Below are 21,553 nucleotides of genomic sequence, written 5' to 3'. Positions count from 1 at the left end.
TCCAAAGCCTGGGGATGGGCAGGGCGCTGGCTCGGGGGGGCTGCAGTACCGCTCTCTGTCCACAAGGCGGCAGACTTACCGGGAGGGGCGCGCTTCGATTTTCCCGCCCTTTATGCCGCCACCTTGAGAAGGTCAAGCGAGTCCGCGACATCCGCGACACTCCACTCCCAACATGGCGGCCAAACGAGGACCCCCCCCCCCCCCACCGTGAGGCGTTTACGCAGATGCCTGTCAGAAACACGCCAAATTACAACCGTCCGCGACTCACCTGAGCTCACAGCCCGCGTCCGAGGCACTTGATACGCCACAAAAAATCCCGCCGTGGCCGCGCAGGCGTCAGGGTGCTGTGCAGGCAGTCCGGTTAGACGGACCGCGGGGCCTTCTTTTTCACCGCCATCTTGAGAAGGTCAGAGAAAGTCCGCGACATTCGCGACACGCCACTCTCAACATGGCGGCCGCGAGAAGCCCCAGCAGCAGAGAGAGGCGTTTACGCAGATGCCTGTCAGAAACCCGCCGAAAAGCGCCCGCCCACCGCGCCGCTGAGCCGACAGCCCGCGTCCGGGACACATGAAACGCCACAGAAAATCCTGCCGGGGCCGCCCTGGCGCCGGGGTGCCGTGCAGGCAGTTCGGTTAGACGGACCGCGGGTCTTCAACTTGCCCGCCCTTTGGGCCGCCACCTTGAGAAGGTCAAGCGGCTCCGCGACACCCGCCGCACGCCACTCCCAACATGGCGGCAGCGGGGATGCCCGCCCGTGCCGGGCTGCAGTACCGCGCTCTGCCCACAAGGCGGCAGCACCGCCGCGCGCCCCAGCCGGGGGCAGCCGCGCGCCTTGGGGCTGCGGGCAGGGAAGGCGGCGAGAGAGAACAGGGGCGGCCCCCGCCGAAAACTCCTCTGAAAGAAATGCCAAAAAATAAGCCGGAAGAAATTAAACCCTGCCTCTCACCCAATAAGAAACAAAAAGAAAAACACAAAACAAAAAAACCCCAAAAACCAGCCCAAACCCAAACATTCCTTTAAAACAGTATCTATTTTACTTTTTATATTTTTTCATATTTATATTCACATTTATATCTATCATGTACATTGGTGTATCATGTAATTTAACAATTTATACTTACAAATTTCTATTTAGATAGAAATTGAATTTCTATATTTCGTCTGTTCCCATTACTTAGGTTTATTTCTATGGTTTTATACATATTTTTATATACTGATTAGATATTTCGGGTTAAGGTTTTTACTTCTGTAACACTTACATTATTTCTAATTAAACCCCTGCCTTTACCCAAACAAAAGCCAAAAAGAACACCCCTTTCCTTTAAAATGTATTTCATTATTTTTTATTTTATTTTTCATATTTATACTCGTATATATCTTAATGTATGGTGTCATTTGTGTTCTATATTACACCTCTTCCTATTATCTATATATATTTCTAGCTTATATTTCTATATCTGTATTTTCATATCTTCTTTCTATATTTCTATATTTAGAAATATCAAACAATAATATCTATATTCATATTATTTAAAATAAAAACCCTGCCTCACACCAAATAAAAAGAAAAAAAGACCTTTCTTTTAAATTATATTAACATATTTTATAGTAATATTTTTCGTATTTATTTTCCCATTTATGTTTATAATTTCAATTGCCCTATAGTGTTATTGACATTCTAGATTACATCTCTTCACATTACTTACATATATTTATATTTAGGTTTACATTTAGAGTTTAATTATAGTTACATATCTTTATATATTTATAATATATTTCTATATTTCGATTTACATTTCTATAATACTTGCCTTGTTTAAAATAAAGCCCCTGTCTCTAACCAAATAAAAACCAAAGACACCCCTTCAGTTAAACCGTATTTAAAAGTTTAAAAATAATTTCATTTTTCATCATTATATTCACATGTACATTTCTATTTTTTACTATATTTATAGATTATCTAGTATAGAGAATGCCTTGAAGAACAGATCTGTCTTTATACTATATATTTATATTACTTATATTTATTTTGTATTAAATATTTATTGGTATCAGTAGATATATTATAGATTTGTATAGTTGGATTTATAGTTTTATATTATTTATATTTCTACTATTTATAAAAGAACCCAGCCTATAACCTAATAAAAACAAAAAAAAAATCCCCAATTTCTTTTAAACTATAGTGAATATTTTTATATTTACAATCTCTACTTATATATATTTGTGTATATATATTAGACTCTATTTTCCATATATTATAGTATGTCACAATAACATACATTATATGATCGTTTTATATATTTATCTGTTTTCCATGTTTATGTTTACAGTTATAGGTTTAGATTTCCTTTCAAATTTATTTTTATTTCTATTTTGACCTGTCTAGTAAACCATATCAACTCACTCACCTGACCCGTCAGAACCACAGAAATCCCGACGCGCCTCGGTCAGCGCCGGCGCGCAGGGCACGCTCGTCCCGTCGCAGCACATCCAAACAAAACCTATTTCTGCTACTAACAAAGAACAAAGGCCCCACTACATTTCACCCCGTTAAAAACTCACAGAAACCCAACTGGAAATAAATTTTAAACCCCCTCTATAACTAGCCCAAACCCCCCCATCCATTCCAATCCTAAACTTCCTCCCAAACCAGTATCTCAGAAACCCAAAAAACTCAAACACACATTGAAAATGAAATAACTGCTAATAAAAACAAAAACCCATGAAAAAATAAACCAAACCGACTCACTGAACTCAAAACTGTGCAACTGACCCTAAACATTACTACAAAAAGCCCCCAAAGCTCCACCTTTATGCTAACTCACAAAGAAGAACAAATAATCTATAAAAATTACCTTAAAAATTAAAAAAAAACTAATTAAAAGCATACAAATAAAAAATCTAAACTATTAAAATACTAAAAATACCACTACCCAAATTTTAAAAAATGTTGCCTATAAAAACCCACCATAAAAATGCCCCTGTCCCCAAAGATAAAACTAAACAAAACCCATCACACCAGAAATAAATCGGAACTTGGGAAAGCTAAAACCGTAACACTCAAGAAGTACACCATATCCCTTCTGGTACACCAGCTACAAACAGCATAAAACAATACAATCAATTCTTAAAACCCACCTTTAAACCACTACCTTTTTAAGAAAACTTTCAACAATTTAAAAACGGCTTTTAACAAAAGCCATCTAATAAATTAACACCCAAAACTCCAGCAGCCGAGCTAGCCCTACCAAATCTCTCTGTTTATACATCCAATAAACAAAACCAAAATCCCAACAATATCTCAAGTCTATTAAAGAAACCTACTGTAATTAATCCTACTCAAATACAAACCAACCCATCCATAAAGTTAGCCTCACTCAAAAAGAAAACAATGACAGAGTTAATAATACCAAGAAATAAAGCAACACACCATACACCACCAACGAATATAATATTCAAGAAAAAAAAACACTTTTTTTTTTTTTTTTTTTTTTAAACTAACTTCTTTTATTAGCTAGAACAAAGGATTTTGCCAGGACTGTAACAACAACTTCTTCTCCTCCTTCCTCTTCTTCTGAAACGTCCCATCTCATTCCCAAATTCCTTACAACTTTTGAGTTTCAATCCAAGCAAAAAGCAAAACTCGTGCACGTGTGCGTCGGATGCTCCTGCCAGGTTCTCCATTGCACCCCACATCTTCTTACACGTTCAGTCTTCGTGCTGACCTGCCGGGATGAGTTTCAGAGAAGGATTGGCACATGTGAAGAGAGGATTTCCCTCCCTCCCTCCCTCCCTCCCCCCCCAGAGCCGGTTTCCTTAGCACATTTCAATAAATTCCAAGCCTGCAATGATGCACACTCGTCTCAAGGCTCACAGCAAGCACGCAGGAGCTCAGGCTTACTTGCTTCCATGGCTCTGTGCCTGAGATAGCTGAGGAAATTTCCCGTGACCCTCTGTTGCAATAAACTGGAATGCAAACTCGGCTCCATCTCAGAGCCTCAGTGGGAGGCAGGAGCACATCTGGCTGACCCACAAAAATCCTTTCTTGGGCGGCGGCACCGCGCTGGAAAGGGGAAACACGTGCTAGTGAACAGCAGCTCAGAAACCATTCTTGTCCAATGTTACCTGCTCTACTTGGCAGCTCACTAACACCAGTCTAATTTTATCACTGCAGGGAGAATTCTGTAGGAAAGTGTCTGATGAGCAGCGACAAGGGCTTCACTCCCTGCTACGCAGCCTGCAACACCCTTGAGAGAGCAGAGCAGCAAAATCACCAAACTCTTCTTGCCGTGGGGCAGGGTAGAAGATCACTGTGGGAGGCACATCAAAAGAGGGGAAATGCTCTATAAATGCACAGACATTTGATTTCAGAAGCCCAGAGATAAGGATTTTCTCTAGGAAGCCAGACGTGACATGATATTTCTAAGATTTTCTTCTTCATTGAAGGAAATCTATGCGTATATATACACACTTACAAATGATTGTGTGAGGTTTTTTTTTTTTTTTTTCTTTTGAAGCTCCAAGAATGATTTCCCATCTTGAGTCACTCAGGAAGAAATGGCCCCCTGTGACTCAGGACAGAAGGGCTGCCTGCTCTTTTGATCATGACAGCTTTAGGGTGTACCCGGGAAGCAGGAGCAGCAGCCAGAGCTGAGGCTCAGCAGAGGCTGACCCCGGCCAGCCCCTTCCTCACTTCCCTGTGTCACAACCCTTCCAGGCAGAAGGACGCAAAGCAGGTTACGATTTCTCTCCTAGATATGTTTTTCGAAAATAATACTTCCAGGGGTGATCACAATGGGGGCACAGAAAAACACAAAGAATGAAAAGTACCGTGTTTGGTGTTTTATCAAACGGTGTGTCTTCCCTACCGTGTCCGGAGGCTGGATCGATGCACCAAACTTTTCACTGCACCCTTGTCCTTGCTTCTGCGCCATCTTCACCAGCTGCTCTTGGGAAGTGCTTGTATTGCCCTGGAAAGGTGATCACCCTGCACGAAACTGGAGGCTGAGCTTTCGGCCTCTGGAGGAGGGAGCTGCGCCGTGGATCCCGTCCCGATGGCGCTGCAGACGCCGACACCCGCGGGAGGACTGGGGGGACTCCGAGCTCCACCTCTCTCTGCCCAGGCCCTGGGGAAGATGGGGGAGCTATTCTCCAGAAGCATCGCCCCTGCAATCATCACCTCCATCAACATTCTGAGAGCGCTTTTGGTTTTAACAAAGAGCAACCCTGATTTGCCATTTGCAGATCACAATGGGAATGAACCTGGAAGACAAAACACAAGATCAATTCACAGCTGGACGTTCAAATCTTTTTCTCCAAAACCCAATCAACGTGCAGCTTTTCCCTTAAGCTGAAGTACGGACCAAAGTCATAGAATCGTTCAGGTCAGAAAGGACCTTCAGGCAGCGAAGATGAGCATTTAGGTGTGGCATGAAGCTTGGGGAGCACTGAAGAAGCTGTAAAAGTCAACTGATATTCTTTGGAAATTAAAAACAAAACGAAGTAATTAACTAACAAGGAATCCTCTGCGGAAACGACACACGGGACGGCCTGCGGGGGAGATGCCCGAAAGCCAAAGCTGCGCTTCAGTGGCATCTAAGGTGGGAATTTTGCAGAGTGCCTGTACACAAGTTTGTTTTCACTGGGATCAGTGAGCAGTGGCCACCGCAGAGCAGGAGGTGCTGTGGCTCAGAAGACCTGGCTGTGAAAAGTACAGGTTATTGTCCCCAAGCACATGCCAGCGGTCTGGAAAAGGGTGATCCGGCTTGACACTGCCGGTGTGCTTGCTAAAGGGGGGGGAGCGGCTCAGTCCTCGTCACTCACCTGATGCTCCCAGTCGGGGCGCAGTCGAACGGCACCACTTGGCCCTGCTTCACCTCCCTGGCTATTTTCTGTGCAGGGAACTGCAATGCCATTGCAACTTTTCCGTTCTCGCATCATTCTTCTAGAAAAAAAAAACCAATACGTTGAAGGGGAAACTGCCTTGTCACCGTCCCAAAATCCTTTATCGCTCGTGGTAACCCACGGCACACTCCCTGCCCGTGTTATCTTCACCTTAACTCTGTTTACAAGTGCCGTGAATAAACCCAAATCCAACTGAGGAAGCTCCTCTTTGCTCACATTTCAATACAAGGCTGGAACGATCACCTTGCAAAGAACTTTCCTCTACCGGTGCTAGATGCAAAAGAAAAAAAGCCAACCCAGGAATGCCTGCCACATCAGAGTACACAAAGCTGCTGCTACTGCTTCCAATGCCTTAGGCTGAGGGCTTCTCTGTTCTTCTTTTGCCCTTCTAACGGGAAGGACTGGCTTTGACTGTCTTTGAACTAGCTACAGATACGAAAGATTTAGTAAACAAGTATTCTTTATCCCATTTCTCTTAAGAGTGTGTCCTGACAGATGTCTTCTTCCTCCTGAGGTTTAGACCACTGTTTGATCTTTTTTTCTTTTCCCCCCGCTTTTTTCCCCCCCCTTTATTCCCTGAAGCATTTCACACCATGATGGGCAAAGGCCCAGCAGTAATTAGACTGAACACTGGACACGGAGACAAAGGAAAAGGCTGGAAGTTACTCTTGTTCTCCAGGCTGGCACTGCCAGCTCCTGAGGCTCAGTCAGGACAGTCAACATTTCTGAGAGTACCTGTACACAGGCGTGTGCAGACCTTGGGTCCTGCTGCGGCTCGCAGCTGCAGGCTCAGACACGCACGCCGAGCTCCTGGATCCTCCACGACAGAGCCGCCCCTCCCTGCTGATCCCGTGCTGTGCCTGCGGAGCAGGGAGGGAAGGAGAGGCACGCAGGTTAGCACAGGGGCAGTGCACAAGCTGCCAGGCCTCACCCATCGGACCTGCACCGAAGAGGAAATCTTACTTTTCAAAACTCTCCATCGTGCCATACAAAACACTGAATCCTTCCCAGGCTGGAAGGGACAGCCTGGCATGATGCCCCTCAGGTCACATCTTACATAAAGGGTTCTTTCTTCTCCTGCACAATGCTCTATATTCTGCTTTTACTTTTTATCTTTCTATAGAAATAAAAATACCTACAGAAACTATCGATATTCACGAAGCGACCTTCAATCGTAACAGCCAGGCCTCCGCATGACTGCGCTTAACTCCTGCTCAGCTCAGGGCATCTCCCTGTTCCTCAGGCTCCAGAAACCACTGAAACTCCCCTGTTTTCCCCGGGGGGCTGCCTGCTGGCAGCTGCCCTCCTCTCTCCAACGCGGTCACCTGCCAGGCTGTAATATTGACATTGTTGTGACTATCGAGTCATTGGAGACTCATCCACGCTTAAAAAAAATAAACCCCCTACTTTTAAGAACTAAATTCCCTACCAAAGCACGCGTTTTACTGACGCCTACACGGGCATACCGGGCAGCTTATTTTCATTCGGAAAAATAAAATAAGCTTCCCCAGTACAAAAGCCCCCTCCAGCAGCAGAGGATGCACCCTGAGTACCTCGGCGAAGAGAGGCCACCACGCCAGTGCCCGTCAGCGGCCCCCCAAAACCCGCCCGCCCGCGGCGCTGCCGAGCCCACAGCCCGCCAGCCCCGCACCGGAACCACCGCGGAAAGCCCCGACGGGCCGGCGCCGCCACGGGGGCGCCGTGCGGGCAGCGCAGCGAACGGACCGCGAGCCTCGACCGCGCCCCCCCTTCGTGCCGCCATCTTGGGAAGGTCACCCGGCTCCCGGCCGAGCCTCTCCCGAGTCCCGGGACGGCGGCGGCTGCGGGTCCCCGGCAGAGAGAGGCGTCCGTGCCATTGCCTGTCGGCGCCCGCCCGCCACCCGCCCGCCAGCGGCGCCACTGACCCAGGGCCCGTGTGCCCGGCGCTGCATACCTCACGGAAAATCCCGCCGGGCCGGCGGGCCGGCAGTCCGGTATACAGACCGTGGTGCTCCTTTTTCCCGCCCTTTTGGCCGCCATCTTGGGAAGGTCAAGCGCGTCCCGGCCGAGCCGCCCCCCAGGGCGCGATCGCGCGCGGGCCTCGGCACGGACGCGTCCCGGCCGCTGCCCGTCCGGGGGGCGGTGCCGCGCTCGGCTGCGGGCGGGGAAGGCGGGCAAAAAACCGGCTGCCATCCCCCAGAAAATCCTCTGAAATAAACGCCGAAAACCTGCCTCTTACCCAACAGGAACGAAACAAGCGCCCTTTCTTTAAAACCCTATTTAAATCTATTTTAGATTTAAATGTTTCATGTTTACATTCACATGCATCTTTATACCGGACATTGATGCGTTAGGTAATTTGTATAATATATTACATCTACTCCTATGGTTTGTATTTATTTATGTTTTGCGTTTTTATACATATCTGTCTATATCGATTGTATATTTCTTTCTTTAGATTTCTATTTATATAATACTTCTATTATTCAAAATAAAAACCCTGTCTCTAACAAAATAAATACAACCCCCCCTTATTTTAAACGCCATTGAAATATTTTTATTTCTACTTCCTATAATTATATTCACATATGATTCTTTCGTTTCTTTTGATGCATTTTAATAGTGATTACATATAAGATATATAAAATTCTAAAAAAGTATTTAAATTATTATTTCTATTATGTATCATATCTACTGCTACAACTGATTTTTTCTTATATTTTTAAATTTTATATATATCTGTATGTATTTATGATATATTTCTATCCTTAGATTTCTACCTTTATATTATTTGTATCTCAAATTTTTACAATCAAAACTCTGCCTATTGACAAAAAAAAACCCGCTTTACTATTTTAAAATATTTTTATATTTATAATTTTCATATTTATATTTATAATTTGTTATATAGTATACGATAACATATTGATGTACTCTACTTATATATATCCAATACATATTTCCTATAATCTATTATCATAAGATATATACAGTATTACTTGTATTATGTATTGTATCAGTTTTTATTATTCTGTATTTATAATTATCTTATATTTTTATATATGTCTGCATATATTTGTCATCCATTTCTATATTTATATTTTGATTGGGGCTTTGTTTCTATTTATAATCTAGATCTTTAGATATCTATAAACATATATAATACTCTGTATTAAAAATTATAATAGCTTATTGTAATATATAATGATTCATGTTACATGTTTCACTTTTATATATTCGGTCTATATTTAAATTTTAAGGGGTTTTATTCCCATTTTTATACATCTATTTGTTTTGTTTCATTATCGTTATAGTTATAATTTTACATTTAAAATCCAATTCCTAAATAATAGGACAAAACAAACAGCATCACATTCCCACCAATATCCTCCAAAAGCATCCAGATACCTCCACCAGCCAACCGACGGCCAGCAAAAAGCCACACAACGCTCTTTGCCGTAACAATTCTCATCACATCAGAAAAATGCAACGAATATAAAAGAAAACCCAACAGAAACGCACACAGCAAATCACAAAAACTACGAAGAAAAATTCAAACCACCTTACTGAACTCCAAACAGTGCCAATGACCCTGAACTTTACTAAAAAAAAAAAAAAAAAAAAAAAAAAAAATTCTACCTCTACACTAAGTCAAAGAATAACCAATACTCTGTAAAAATAACTTTAAAAACCGAACTAATTAACGAAATAGAAAAAAATCTCAACCACTACAAAATAAGAAAATAACTACCCAAATAAAAAAACTACTTAAAAAGACCCACCCTATAAATACCCATGTTCCAAAAAAAAACCCCTGATAAACAACAACCAAATATATCAAAGGCCAAAAAAAAAAAAAAAAAAAAAAGCACCACCAAAAAAACCCAACCGAAAACTTAAATTTAAATAAACTTAAATTTACAACAACAACAAAACATTCCTAACTGAATCAACCCATAGTGCCTCAATCTATCAAAATAAAACGCCGCCTAGAAATGAACACAAAGCCTAAAGAGAAACGTAACCATAAACAATATCTCCCAAATGATCCGTCACAATAAAACGTACGCTACAATCGAACAAACCAAATAAATGAAAGCCCTGTAAGACGATAAACACAAACGCAATTATCAATATCTTTAAAACCCCGCTGCTATTAACTACCTGACGCTACCTCAAGCCCACCAGAACAAACGCTACACACTCACGCTACTAAAAGCCACCACAACAGAATTAAACGCCTAACCTCTACTTCACGCTACGACCCATAAAAACCATCGCACACCTTTAGAAAACATCGCACACCCCGGCAAAAAAAAAAAAAAAAAAAAAAAAAAAAAAAAAAAAAAAAAAAAAAAAATCCGACAACAAAACTCCATTCAAAACAAACCTTTATCGTCACCACCTGAACCGAGATCCACAGCATTCAGGAAAAACACCCTATCCCTTAGCATCCAGCATCTGCAAACAGAACGAAGCGATGCAATCGATTCCCAAAACCCGCCTCGAAACCACGACGTCCAAGAACTTTCAGCAATCGAAGCCCGCGCTGCCGGCACGGACGGAGCGCGGCTGCCGGCAGGACAGCGGCTCCTCCGGCGCGCAGGGGCGGCGCCGCCCCGGAGCCCCCCGCCCGCTCCCCCGGCCCGGCGGGGCCGGCACCGGGCCCAGGGGGCCCCGGCGGCGCCCGAGCCCCGCGCCCGGAGCGGGCAGAGCGGCCGGCACCGGCCGGGCCAGCGCAGGGCCCGGGCCGCCTCTCCCGCCCGCCGGCCCGGCACAGCCCCGCTCGGCTCCGGCACGGCTCGCACCGGCGCTGCCGCGGCAGCCCCGCCGCGCCAAATTCCCCGTCCGCCTCAGCGAGCGCCCGGGCGGTGCCGGGAGGGCTCCCGAGCGGGAACGTTCGGGGCCGGGCCACGGGCAGAAGAAGCGCCCTCGAACGCTGCGGCGCGGCCCGATCGCAAGCCTGCGAACGCTGCGAGAGCTGGAGGTGCCCGCAATTGTACCCCGAAACGGACGCCGCGGGCGGGGCTCACCTCGCTTCAACAAGGGCGAATAAATGTGTGTTCTCCCCTTCAGTTTCATCCCCTGTCATAACAGAAAATAAGGGGTTCTCCTCAAATGAAAGCCTTCAACTGATGGCAAAGAGGGATTTGGACCTCAAATTCGAACCCTCGAGAAGGAGGGACAACAGGGCTGCCCCCTCAATTTAAACCTTAGGATGATGAAAATGGGGTGGCTGCCTTCAAATCAAACTCACAATACGACCACGATATTTTTCCAATTGCCCTTAAAACAGAACGCAGGGATTCCCTGTCGCCCCTGTGATACCCCTAACAGCCTGGAAAAGGCAGGTTTTCCTTCAATCAACACCCTTAAAACCGCAAGTGAAGGGGGATCCCCCCCCGGTTCAAACACAGACAATAATAGAAGAGTAGCTGCTTCCCTCTCCTTAATTTCTTTTGTCCTCATAAGCTCCATTTTTGTTCCTGGGGAACCGGGGAGGGACTGGCAAGATGAAATTGAGAAGGGAAAGGACAAAAGTCCCCGCTCCGAGTCCACACGGGCTCACCTGTTCGGCTGCCGCTTCCCGGCACAAAGCTCTGTCTCTCGGCACCTCCTTTAAGCAACGCTCCGCGTATCCAAGCGCGCATCCTGGTGTTCCCCCAGAGCCCGGGAGAAGCTCTCACCGTCCTTCCACGAGACAGCCCCGGGAGCCCCGCTACTCAGCAGCAGCACCATGCAAAAGGGAGCTGAGGCAAACCCTCCCCCTAAAACAGACCCCGGCAGGAGCCGGCCCCTCCTCATCGTCACACTCACACCTGGGGCTGCTCCGAGCCCTCATCATCGTCACACTCACACCTGGCGCTGGTGCCACTCTCCAACAGCGCCTCTCGGTGACCAGCGCAGAGCCCGCTTCTCACAGACCCAGAGCAAACAGAAATCTGCTACGGGTGTTGGCTTTTCTCATTCCGTCTGGCTCCACAAGTAAAACGCGTTCGTGCGCTGATGGCATTGAGAGAAAGCTTTCCAGGGGAGAGAACTGTCATTCAGGTAGCACGCTTTGATACACCTTCAGAAAAAGCAGAATCAGCGCCAACTCCTAAGACCCCTGCTGAGGAACCCAGCCCTCCTTGGGACACCCAATGCACCTCGAAAAAGGAGGGGAGAAGTTCTCGTGCTGAACTCGGCACGGTTCGTCTAAACTCGGTCCCATTCCGTTCTTCGGCTCCACTCGGCTATTTTCGTCCACACTCGGCTATTTTCGGTTCTTCGGCTCCACTCGGCTATTTTCGTCTACACTCGGCTATTTTCGGTTCTTCGGCTCCACTCGGCTATTGTCGGCTAACCTCGGGGGGCTGCAGTACCGCGCTCTGCCCACCAGGCGGCAAAAAAGAAAAAAAAAGTCAACAAAGAACAACCCAAGCCTTTCTTTTAAACAATATTTAAATATATTTTATTTTCAAATTTTTCATGTTTATACCCAAATTTCGATTTAGAATGTATATTGATGCATAATGTTGATTTCTATATTTTTAATATTCTTTTGATATATACATTTATATTCTATATTTAATCGATTCCTATTACTTAGATTTATTAATATATTTTACATATTGATTATATATTTCTGGTTAAGATTTTATAATTCTGTAACAATCATATGATTTCAAATAAAACCCCTGCCTCTACCCAAATAAAAGCCAAAAAGAACCCCTTTCTTTTAAACTTTATTTATTTTTTTTTAAATTACATTTTTCATATTTATACTCCCATTTACAGTTTAAATGTGTATTCATGTATAGTGTCATTTGTGTTCTATATTACATCTCTTCCTATTATATTTATTTCTATTTTATATTTCTCTGTCTATATATTTATATCCTGATTATATATTTCTATCTTTAGAAATAGACAAAAATAATATCTATATTCATATTATTTAAAACAAAACCCCTGCCTCTAACCCAATAAAAACGAAAAAAAAAAAAAAAAAACCACCAACCCTTTGTTGTAAAAAATATTTGAATTTTTTTTTTTAGATTTATATTCATTTTCTATTTAAAATGTATATTGATGTACAACGTTTATTTGTACATTTATGTTTATCGTTTTCTATCGGTATATAAATTTATATTCTATATTACATACATTCCTATTGTTTATATTTATTTATATATTTTTATACATATGTTTTTATCTTGATTATATATGTCTGGTTAAGTTTTTTACTTCTGTAACACTTCTATTTTTTAAAAAAATAAACCTGCCTCGAACCAAATAAAAGCCGAGAAGAACCACTTTTTTTTAACTGTATTTAATTTTTTTTTTACTTATGGTTTTTATATTTAGACTCACATTTACATTTCAAATGTATATTAATGTATATATTAATTATTTGTGCTCTCTATTACATCTCTTCCTATTATTTCTATTGATTTATACTTTATATCTACATTTATATCCTGATTATATAGTTCTATATTTAGAAATATAAAACAATAATATCTATATTCATATTATTTAAAATAAAAGCCCTGCCTCTAACCAAATAAAAACGAAAAGAACCCTTTCTTTTAACCTATATTTACATATCTTTATATTTACATTTTTCATATTTATATACACATTCATACGAATTAATTATTTTGCCGCCTAATATTATTTATATTCTAAATGACACCTCTTCGTATTACCTACATATATTCATATTTAAATTTAAATTTATCGTTTAGTTATAGGTGTATATCTTGATACATTTATTTTATCTTTCTCTATTTAGATATAGAAAATATTTCTAAAATATTTACATTATTTAAAATAAAACCCTTGCCTCTAACCAAATGAAAACCAGAAACACCCCTTTATTTACAACCTATTTAAAGATTTTAAAATAATTTTGTTATGCATAATTATATTTACATGTCCATTTATAATTTTTATTCGTTATATTTATAGATGTGATATATAGTCTAGAGAAAACCTTTTGATCTATCAGATATATTATTTTTATAATAGGTATTTCTATAAGTTTAGTTTATTTATATTAGATATTTACAGGTATCGGTATATATAGTATATATTTGTATAGTCGGATTTATATTTTTATATTATTTATATTTATATTATTTTTCAAAAACTCCAGCCTATAACCTAATAAAAACCAAAAAAGCCCCAATTTATTTCAAACGACATTTAAATATGTTTCTGTTTACGATCCCTATTTCTATCTCTTTGTACAGATCTCTATCCCTCTAGCGCCCTTTTTGCGGTCGCTTCCAACGCCTGGGGATGGGCAGGGCGCTGGCTCGGGGGGGCTGCAGTACCGCTCTCTGTCCACAAGGCGGCAGACTTACCGGGAGGGGCGCTCTTCGATTTTCCCGCCCTTTATGCCGCCACCTTGAGAAGGTCAAGCGAGTCCGCGACATCCGCGACACTCCACTCCCAACATGGCGGCCAAACGAGGACCCCCCCCCCCCCCCCGTAAGGCGTTTACGCAGATGCCTGTAAGAAACACGCCAAATCACAACCGTCCGCGACTCACCTGAGCTCACAGCCCGCGTCCGAGGCACTTGATACGCCACAAAAAATCCCGCCGTGGCCGCGCAGGCGTCAGGGTGCTGTGCAGGCAGTCCGGTTAGACGGACCGCGGGGCCTTCTTTTTCCCGCCCTTTTGCACCGCCATCTTGAGAAGGTCAGAGAAAGTCCGCGACATTCGCGACACGCCACTCCCAACATGGCGGCAGCGGGGATGCCCGCCCGTGCCGGGCTGCAGTACCGCGCTCTGCCCACAAGGCGGCAGCACCGCCGCGCGCCCCAGCCGGGGGCAGCCGCGCGCCTTGGGGCGGCGGGCAGGGAAGGCGGCGAGAGAGAACAGGGGCGGCCCCCGCCGAAAACTCCTCTGAAAGAAATGCCAAAAAATAAGCCGGAAGAAATTAAACCCTGCCTCTCACCCAATAAGAAACAAAAAGAAAAACACCAAACAAAAAAACCCCAAAAACCAGCCCAAACCCAAACATTCCTTTAAAACAGTATCTATTTTACTTTTTATATTTTTTCATATTTATATTCACATTTATATCTATCATGTACATTGGTGTATCATGTAATTTAACAATTTATACTTACAAATTTCTATTTAGATAGAAATTGAATTTCTATATTTCATCTGTTCCCATTACTTAGGTTTATTTCTATGGTTTTATGCATATTTTTATATACTGATTAGATATTTCGGGTTAAGATTTTTACTTCTGTAACACTTACATTATTTCTAATTAAACCCCTGCCTTTACCCAAACAAAAGCCAAAAAGAACCCCTTTCCTTTAAAATGTATTTCATTTTTTTTAATTTTATTTTTCATATTTATACTCGTATATATCTTAATGTATGGTGTCATTTGTGTTCTATATTACACCTCTTCCTATTATTTATATATATTTCTAGCTTATATTTCTATATCTGTATTTTCATATCTTCTTTCTATATTTCTATATTTAGAAATATCAAACAATAATATCTATATTCATATTATTTAAAATAAAAACCCTGCCTCACACCAAATAAAAAGAAAAAAAGACCTTTCTTTTAAATTATATTAACATATTTTATAGTAATATTTTTCGTATTTATTTTCCCATTTATGTTTATAATTTCAATTGCCCTATAGTGTTATTGACATTCTAGATTACATCTCTTCACATTACTTACATATATTTATATTTAGGTTTACATTTAGAGTTTAATTATAGTTACATATCTTTATATATTTATAATATATTTCTATATTTCGATTTACATTTCTATAATACTTGCCTTGTTTAAAATAAAGCCCCTGTCTCTAACCAAATAAAAACCAAAGACACCCCTTCAGTTAAACCGTATTTAAAAGTTTAAAAATAATTTCATTTTTCATCATTATATTCACATGTACATTTCTATTTTTTACTATATTTATAGATTATCTAGTATAGAGAATGCCTTGAAGAACAGATCTGTCTTTATACTATATATTTATATTACTTATATTTATTTTGTATTAAATATTTATTGGTATCAGTAGATATATTATAGATTTGTATAGTTGGATTTATAGTTTTATATTATTTATATTTCTACTATTTATAAAAGAACCCAGCCTATAACCTAATAAAAACAAAAAAAAAATCCCCAATTTCTTTTAAACTATAGTGAATATTTTTATATTTACAATCTCTACTTATATATATTTGTGTATATATATTAGACTCTATTTTCCATATATTATAGTATGTCACAATAACATACATTATATGATAGTTTTATATATTTATCTGTTTTCCATGTTTATGTTTACAGTTATAGGTTTAGATTTCCTTTCAAATTTATTTTTATTTCTATTTTGACCTGTCTAGTAAACCATATCAACTCACTCACCTGACCCGTCAGAACCACAGAAATCCCGACGCGCCTCGGTCAGCGCCGGCGCGCAGGGCACGCTCGTCCCGTCGCAGCACATCCAAACAAAACCTATTTCTGCTACTAACAAAGAACAAAGGCCCCACTACATTTCACCCCGTTAAAAACTCACAGAAACCCAACTGGAAATAAATTTTAAACCCCCTCTATAACTAGCCCAAACCCCCCCATCCATTCCAATCCTAAACTTCCTCCCAAACCAGTATCTCAGAAACCCAAAAAACTCAAACACACATTGAAAATGAAATAACTGCTAATAAAAACAAAAACCCATGAAAAAATAAACCAAACCGACTCACTGAACTCAAAACTGTGCAACTGACCCTAAACATTACTACAAAAAGCCCCCAAAGCTCCACCTTTATGCTAACTCACAAAGAAGAACAAATAATCTATAAAAATTACCTTAAAAATTAAAAAAAAACTAATTAAAAGCATACAAATAAAAAATCTAAACTATTAAAATACTAAAAATACCACTACCCAAATTTTAAAAAATGTTGCCTATAAAAACCCACCATAAAAATGCCCCTGTCCCCAAAGATAAAACTAAACAAAACCCATCACACCAGAAATAAATCGGAACTTGGGAAAGCTAAAACCGTAACACTCAAGAAGTACACCATATCCCTTCTGGTACACCAGCTACAAACAGCATAAAACAATACAATCAATTCTTAAAACCCACCTTTAAACCACTACCTTTTTAAGAAAACTTTCAACAATTTAAAAACGGCTTTTAACAAAAGCCATCTAATAAATTAACACCCAAAACTCCAGCAGCCGAGCTAGCCCTACCAAATCTCTCTGTTTATACATCCAATAAACAAAACCAAAATCCCAACAATATCTCAAGTCTATTAAAGAAACCTACTGTAATTAATCCTACTCAAATACAAACCAACCCATCCATAAAGTTAGCCTCACTCAAAAAGAAAACAATGACAGAGTTAATAATACCAAGAAATAAAGCAACACACCATACACCACCAACGAATATAATATTCAAGAAAAAAAAACACTTTTTTTTTTTTTTTTTTTTTTAAACTAACTTCTTTTATTAGCTAGAACAAAGGATTTTGCCAGGACTGTAACAACAACTTCTTCTCCTCCTTCCTCTTCTTCTGAAACGTCCCATCTCATTCCCAAATTCCTTACAACTTTTGAGTTTCAATCCAAGCAAAAAGCAAAACTCGTGCACGTGTGCGTCGGATGCTCCTGCCAGGTTCTCCATTGCACCCCACATCTTCTTACACGTTCAGTCTTCGTGCTGACCTGCCGGGATGAGTTTCAGAGAAGGATTGGCACATGTGAAGAGAGGATTTCCCTCCCTCCCTCCCTCCCTCCCCCCCCAGAGCCGGTTTCCTTAGCACATTTCAATAAATTCCAAGCCTGCAATGATGCACACTCGTCTCAAGGCTCACAGCAAGCACGCAGGAGCTCAGGCTTACTTGCTTCCATGGCTCTGTGCCTGAGCTAGCTGAGGAAATTTCCCGTGACCCTCTGTTGCAATAAACTGGAATGCAAACTCGGCTCCATCTCAGAGCCTCAGTGGGAGGCAGGAGCACATCTGGCTGACCCACAAAAATCCTTTCTTGGGCGGCGGCACCGCGCTGGAAAGGGGAAACACGTGCTAGTGAACAGCAGCTCAGAAACCATTCTTGTCCAATGTTACCTGCTCTACTTGGCAGCTCACTAACACCAGTCTAATTTTATCACTGCAGGGAGAATTCTGTAGGAAAGTGTCTGATGAGCAGCGACAAGGGCTTCACTCCCTGCTACGCAGCCTGCAACACCCTTGAGAGAGCAGAGCAGCAAAATCACCAAACTCTTCTTGCCGTGGGGCAGGGTAGAAGATCACTGTGGGAGGCACATCAAAAGAGGGGAAATGCTCTATAAATGCACAGACATTTGATTTCAGAAGCCCAGAGATAAGGATTTTCTCTAGGAAGCCAGACGTGACATGATATTTCTAAGATTTTCTTCTTCATTGAAGGAAATCTATGCGTATATATACACACTTACAAATGATTGTGTGAGGTTTTTTTTTTTTTTTTTCTTTTGAAGCTCCAAGAATGATTTCCCATCTTGAGTCACTCAGGAAGAAATGGCCCCCTGTGACTCAGGACAGAAGGGCTGCCTGCTCTTTTGATCATGACAGCTTTAGGGTGTACCCGGGAAGCAGGAGCAGCAGCCAGAGCTGAGGCTCAGCAGAGGCTGACCCCGGCCAGCCCCTTCCTCACTTCCCTGTGTCACAACCCTTCCAGGCAGAAGGACGCAAAGCAGGTTACGATTTCTCTCCTAGATATGTTTTTCGAAAATAATACTTCCAGGGGTGATCACAATGGGGGCACAGAAAAACACAAAGAATGAAAAGTACCGTGTTTGGTGTTTTATCAAACGGTGTGTCTTCCCTACCGTGTCCGGAGGCTGGATCGATGCACCAAACTTTTCACTGCACCCTTGTCCTTGCTTCTGCGCCATCTTCACCAGCTGCTCTTGGGAAGTGCTTGTATTGCCCTGGAAAGGTGATCACCCTGCACGAAACTGGAGGCTGAGCTTTCGGCCTCTGGAGGAGGGAGCTGCGCCGTGGATCCCGTCCCGATGGCGCTGCAGACGCCGACACCCGCGGGAGGACTGGGGGGACTCCGAGCTCCACCTCTCTCTGCCCAGGCCCTGGGGAAGATGGGGGAGCTATTCTCCAGAAGCATCGCCCCTGCAATCATCACCTCCATCAACATTCTGAGAGCGCTTTTGGTTTTAACAAAGAGCAACCCTGATTTGCCATTTGCAGATCACAATGGGAATGAACCTGGAAGACAAAACACAAGATCAATTCACAGCTGGACGTTCAAATCTTTTTCTCCAAAACCCAATCAACGTGCAGCTTTTCCCTTAAGCTGAAGTACGGACCAAAGTCATAGAATCGTTCAGGTCAGAAAGGACCTTCAGGCAGCGAAGATGAGCATTTAGGTGTGGCATGAAGCTTGGGGAGCACTGAAGAAGCTGTAAAAGTCAACTGATATTCTTTGGAAATTAAAAACAAAACGAAGTAATTAACTAACAAGGAATCCTCTGCGGAAACGACACACGGGACGGCCTGCGGGGGAGATGCCCGAAAGCCAAAGCTGCGCTTCAGTGGCATCTAAGGTGGGAATTTTGCAGAGTGCCTGTACACAAGTTTGTTTTCACTGGGATCAGTGAGCAGTGGCCACCGCAGAGCAGGAGGTGCTGTGGCTCAGAAGACCTGGCTGTGAAAAGTACAGGTTATTGTCCCCAAGCACATGCCAGCGGTCTGGAAAAGGGTGATCCGGCTTGACACTGCCGGTGTGCTTGCTAAAGGGGGGGGAGCGGCTCAGTCCTCGTCACTCACCTGATGCTCCCAGTCGGGGCGCAGTCGAACGGCACCACTTGGCCCTGCTTCACCTCCCTGGCTATTTTCTGTGCAGGGAACTGCAATGCCATTGCAACTTTTCCGTTCTCGCATCATTCTTCTAGAAAAAAAAAACCAATACGTTGAAGGGGAAACTGCCTTGTCACCGTCCCAAAATCCTTTATCGCTCGTGGTAACCCACGGCACACTCCCTGCCCGTGTTATCTTCACCTTAACTCTGTTTACAAGTGCCGTGAATAAACCCAAATCCAACTGAGGAAGCTCCTCTTTGCTCACATTTCAATACAAGGCTGGAACGATCACCTTGCAAAGAACTTTCCTCTACCGGTGCTAGATGCAAAAGAAAAAAAGCCAACCCAGGAATGCCTGCCACATCAGAGTACACAAAGCTGCTGCTACTGCTTCCAATGCCTTAGGCTGAGGGCTTCTCTGTTCTTCTTTTGCCCTTCTAACGGGAAGGACTGGCTTTGACTGTCTTTGAACTAGCTACAGATACGAAAGATTTAGTAAACAAGTATTCTTTATCCCATTTCTCTTAAGAGTGTGTCCTGACAGATGTCTTCTTCCTCCTGAGGTTTAGACCACTGTTTGATCTTTTTTTCTTTTCCCCCCGCTTTTTTCCCCCCCCTTTATTCCCTGAAGCATTTCACACCATGATGGGCAAAGGCCCAGCAGTAATTAGACTGAACACTGGACACGGAGACAAAGGAAAAGGCTGGAAGTTACTCTTGTTCTCCAGGCTGGCACTGCCAGCTCCTGAGGCTCAGTCAGGACAGTCAACATTTCTGAGAGTACCTGTACACAGGCGTGTGCAGACCTTGGGTCCTGCTGCGGCTCGCAGCTGCAGGCTCAGACACGCACGCCGAGCTCCTGGATCCTCCACGACAGAGCCGCCCCTCCCTGCTGATCCCGTGCTGTGCCTGCGGAGCAGGGAGGGAAGGAGAGGCACGCAGGTTAGCACAGGGGCAGTGCACAAGCTGCCAGGCCTCACCCATCGGACCTGCACCGAAGAGGAAATCTTACTTTTCAAAACTCTCCATCGTGCCATACAAAACACTGAATCCTTCCCAGGCTGGAAGGGACAGCCTGGCATGATGCCCCTCAGGTCACATCTTACATAAAGGGTTCTTTCTTCTCCTGCACAATGCTCTATATTCTGCTTTTACTTTTTATCTTTCTATAGAAATAAAAATACCTACAGAAACTATCGATATTCACGAAGCGACCTTCAATCGTAACAGCCAGGCCTCCGCATGACTGCGCTTAACTCCTGCTCAGCTCAGGGCATCTCCCTGTTCCTCAGGCTCCAGAAACCACTGAAACTCCCCTGTTTTCCCCGGGGGGCTGCCTGCTGGCAGCTGCCCTCCTCTCTCCAACGCGGTCACCTGCCAGGCTGTAATATTGACATTGTTGTGACTATCGAGTCATTGGAGACTCATCCACGCTTAAAAAAAATAAACCCCCTACTTTTAAGAACTAAATTCCCTACCAAAGCACGCGTTTTACTGACGCCTACACGGGCATACCGGGCAGCTTATTTTCATTCGGAAAAATAAAATAAGCTTCCCCAGTACAAAAGCCCCCTCCAGCAGCAGAGGATGCACCCTGAGTACCTCGGCGAAGAGAGGCCACCACGCCAGTGCCCGTCAGCGGCCCCCCAAAACCCGCCCGCCCGCCCGCGGCGCTGCCGAGCCCACAGCCCGCCAGCCCCGCACCGGAACCACCGCGGAAAGCCCCGACGGGCCGGCGCCGCCACGGGGGCGCCGTGCGGGCAGCGCAGCGAACGGACCGCGAGCCTCGACCGCGCCCCCCCTTCG

The 21,553-nt window shown here is 43.3% G+C and overlaps 2 long non-coding RNA genes across 2 annotated transcripts; both read right to left on the bottom strand.

The window, feature by feature from the left end:
* Positions 1-4,074: 4,074 nt before the first annotated feature.
* Positions 4,075-6,795, bottom strand: LOC132325888 (uncharacterized). The gene is made up of 4 exons (XR_009486053.1): positions 6,643-6,795; positions 5,827-5,947; positions 4,872-5,265; positions 4,075-4,313 (listed from the first exon to the last, which is right to left on the bottom strand). It is a non-coding gene; the product is annotated as an uncharacterized LOC132325888 (long non-coding RNA).
* A 10,925-nt stretch (positions 6,796-17,720) lies between these two features.
* LOC132325887 (uncharacterized) lies at positions 17,721-20,684 on the bottom strand. Its single transcript, XR_009486052.1, has 4 exons — positions 20,532-20,684; positions 19,716-19,836; positions 18,761-19,154; positions 17,721-18,202 (listed from the first exon to the last, which is right to left on the bottom strand). It is a non-coding gene; the product is annotated as an uncharacterized LOC132325887 (long non-coding RNA).
* Between the last annotated feature and the right edge of the window lie 869 nt (positions 20,685-21,553).

The sequence above is a fragment of the Haemorhous mexicanus genome, chromosome 3, assembly GCF_027477595.1.
Source record: "Haemorhous mexicanus isolate bHaeMex1 chromosome 3, bHaeMex1.pri, whole genome shotgun sequence".
In the NCBI taxonomy this organism is placed as follows: Eukaryota; Metazoa; Chordata; class Aves; order Passeriformes; family Fringillidae; genus Haemorhous; species Haemorhous mexicanus.
Note: the sequence above shows the minus strand (reverse complement) of the source record. Positions and strands in the feature narration are given on the sequence as shown.